Below are 4,202 nucleotides of genomic sequence, written 5' to 3'. Positions count from 1 at the left end.
AATAGGTATGATCAAAAAATTGAGACAAGAGTATTAACAAGTTTATGAGAATATATGCACTTTCCATCACTGTTGGAAAAAAAGGAATATTGGTGATATTTTTAAAAATTTTATAATTCCACATGTAGTATTTTATCATTCATATACTATTGTACTATGGAAAAATAAACTCTACAAAGTTGCTCATTGACACATGCTTGTTTGAAAAAGAATAAATGCACAAAACTATCATTGAAATGTTCTTGATAAGCATACGAAGATACTTCAAAAAGTTCGTGGAAATGGGATCAAAAGATATTAAGAATCTTTCCATAAACTTTTTGAATACCCCTCATGTAGGTATTATCATAAATTAAAACAAGATAATTTTATGCTCACTATGAAAAAGAATGGGTAGGCTATTATTTACTGATAGATTAAAATCAAGTTTTAAAAACTTTGTTTTTTAAAAAAAATTTTTTTAATTGTGTATTTCTATTTGTATTTTTTAAAAGATTGGATAAATTCATATCATGCAATACACACATACATATATACATACTGAAAAAACAGGAAGGGTGGAAGACTTGCTTTTCAATATCTACCTTTTGTCTTATTTTACCTCTACACCAAGAATGGGAAATTAATAGTAGGAAAAGAGTAAAGATTTTCATCTTGTTTACAAGTTGTCAGCTTCCTACTTATTTTTGCTAGGCAGAATAATGAATCACAGACTTGGTGTACAAAATTTCTTCAGGGCAAATTCTTTACAGGCTCCAACACATCCTATTGAGGATGTAGAGAGTGTAGTTTTAATTATTTCTCTATTGCTGCAGTCCTTGGCATACAAAGTATATATGCATATTGAATGATCAGAGCTATTCTGAAAAATACTAAAACCCATACAATTTCCTGCAACTTTGCCTGAAAGTATAGCAAGAATTCCTGCTGAAGCTCTTAAGCATGAATTAACAGATGGTATTTCACAGAGTCCTCTCTCTCATACATATCTAAGATATTTTTTTCCTGACTGCTCAATAATTGTGACAAGAATTTTCTAAGGATTCTTCAAGATTTGCTATGAGATCACATTTTATTACTACATTCTAACATGATTGTTAATTATATTTTTAATACTTACCAGGCATATTATTACAATTCTTATAAAGCAACCTCTCCAGTCTTTCGTGCACAAAAGCAGACTTGCAGTAACTTCAACAGCCATTGGAAACTGTATTATCCAAAAAGAAGTTTAAATTTTCTTAAAATAATACATTAACCATGAGCATAACCCTCACAAGTATTCTTATATTTGTTTACCAATTAAATTATTCTTTTTCACCTATTATTCACTGATAAGTGTACCTTTTCAGTACAACAGAAATAACTGCATATGTAACTTTTCCAGAAGTAAATTTACTTTCTTCTCTGATTAATCAGTGTCCATTGTTACTATATCAACTTGGATATTTTAGGGTTTTTTTCTTAAAATATCTATTTGTCTTTATATAACATAATTCTCATTTAGTGAAGTTATAAATTCTGCTTTACAGCATATATACAGTAACAAGTAGATTAATACAATGTTTATTACACCACACATCAGTTAATATTACCATGCTATTTTTCCTACATTTCCACACAAAAAAATACTCTTTCCACATATGCCATATATTTCCTGTTACCAAGATAGTTACTACAGGCTACTGCTTAGTAAACTCTGGGTTTCATCTGGCCTGAGAGCATCACGATAGCCTAGCCACTAAGAAACACATTTTCACCAACATAAGTGCTTTTGTGTCATTGAGAAGCTTCACCCATCTGCCTTACATGGGGACAACGCATACCAATTTTGGTTAAAAACAGTGTGATTCAGAGGTACATGCATTCCTTTTAAATTCATGGCATTTTAGAAATGAGGGAGTACCAGTTATAACCATATTTTTCCAATGACTTTTTATCAAATTTAAGTATGCTCTAAAGTTCCCCAAAATGTAACCTTCTAGTTTGAGTCTCCAGCACACCTGGCCACTGTCCTTTAACTATTAAAGATTCTGTTATAATCAGAAAGTTCTTCCACCACGTGGACACATGCTATGGAAAGTTGAATAATGGCCTCCAAATATGTCCACATCTGTTATGGATTAAACTGTTTCCTCCCAGAATTTATGTATTAAAGTCTTAACCCCAAGTACCTCCGAATCTGACATTAAATGGAAATATTTGGTAATATTACAAAAGTAATAATAAAAATAAAGCAATAAAAAACCTAAGAAAACATGTGGCCATTTTGGTGGAGACTCTTGAGCCTACATAAAACTTTCATTTTGGCAGGCATAGCCCTGTTTCAGTTTAGCATATAGGTTCTAGTCTATTTTTGTGGGCTTTAGTTCCAATGACAATTTAGTTTCTGCAGTCCTTACGATGTTATTGTGGTCTGTTTGGTTCTTCTGGTGCTATTGGGCTCCCACTCAATCTCTGCTGTAGCCATCTGTGGGGGTTGAAATCACTTCCCTGATCCTCCTCTTGTCACTGAGCAACCTTCTGGGTGGGGGGAAAAGTTGCCACGGGCCCCTCACCAGATGTGCCCCCTGACCTTGGACTTCTCTGCCTCCCAAACTGCAGGAAATAAACCTCTTTTCTTTATACATTACCTAGTTTCAGGTATTCTGTTATAAGCAACAGAAAACAGACTAATACACCTCCCTACCCCACTGCCAGGGTTCTCTAACATTAGGATGGTTCTTCCTTCTTTGCATTGTTCTAGTATTGCTTATATGTTTAGTTCTCCTCTATGTAATAATAAAAGACAAATTATAAAAGGTCAAATTGAAGATAAAATGTATCTGTCACACATCACATTACTTTCTGTCATTAGGATTTACATTTTTAAGTAATACATTGTTCAATATCTCAAAGACAATATCTTTTCTACCCTGTTCACCACTGTAGGCCGGTGCTGATGCAACACCAGGAATGATGTTACTGCTCAATAAATATTTATTGAATGAAGTCTGAGGCTTGGCCAGGATTTTCAGAGAGTTTTCTGGTAACTCACAGAGATTAAAATAAACACAAAGTACATGCCTACAGGGAAGGGCTGGGCCTGCGTGAATTCATAGCTTGCATATTCCTGAAGGGCTCATAATTCATAGCGCAGGGGCTCTGAATCAGCCATCTCCTGTGCATCACTCCTGAATTCTTTGGGCCTCTTCCCTGCCTGCAGGCCCTGCTGCTACGAGCACTTCCACACAGGCTTTGACCTGCTTCCTGTAAGTGGAACTCCACAGCTTAATTTCACTCACTCCTGTACTGTTTACCTACTGCCTGGGCTTTTATACCTTTGTTGCTACCTGGGACACCTGCAAAAATCCACTTGGCACACAGGATTGTGCAACAGGAATTGCAAAAGAATTTCTACCCTTTGGGCACCTTTGACCAGTGGATGATGAGAGCAAGTGGGTAAATCCTTCTCACTTCCATCCCTCAAGTCCAGTGATTCTGAGATGTCATTCATACTATCCTCATTAGGCCCACGACAACATTAAGCATGCATACCCTTAATGGAGGCAAGCCAATAATATCTCCTTGTATTAGGTTTTCTTCCTTTTCTGTTTTTAATCTCTCCTTTTCTTTCACTGTGTAACCTCCAAGTAAACTACCTGTGCACAAGTCTTTGGCTCAGACCCTGCTAATGTGGAATTTGGTTGACAAGTCTGACATAAAAGTCTGAGATTTTGCATTCACTGAAATTTAAAAGATATTTGGTGAAGTCTCAAATATCACCAAAATGCCTTCCAATTCTATCTAGAACTGTTTACTTTTTCATTTCATGTCTTTGAAATCTCACCAATTAGAAATTAATTTGAATCAACAGCCATCTTTCTTTAAAACACAAGTACCACGGTAAGGACATAAAATTTATTATTATAGTTAATATTAGAGACAAACAGGCAGAAGACAGAGACATAAATAAATTCAGAAAGAAGGCAAGTCTCACTAAAATTTCTGGAAACTGATACGTAATCAACATTGTTTATATGGGAGATAATTAACAAGGCAGGTACCCTATTATCTTTGGAAAGGCATTCTTAGCTCCACCTGTCATTACTAGGAAAGGGAATTAAATGTGTTTATTGGCAGAGGTGTAATAACTGAGATGACTTCCTCCTCCATTTCCCAATAAAAGTCCTGTCATAATCTCAATCTCCAGTTTACGCACC

This window comes from Cynocephalus volans, chromosome 5, assembly GCF_027409185.1.
Source record: "Cynocephalus volans isolate mCynVol1 chromosome 5, mCynVol1.pri, whole genome shotgun sequence".
In the NCBI taxonomy this organism is placed as follows: Eukaryota; Metazoa; Chordata; class Mammalia; order Dermoptera; family Cynocephalidae; genus Cynocephalus; species Cynocephalus volans.
This window is presented reverse-complemented; position numbering follows the sequence as displayed.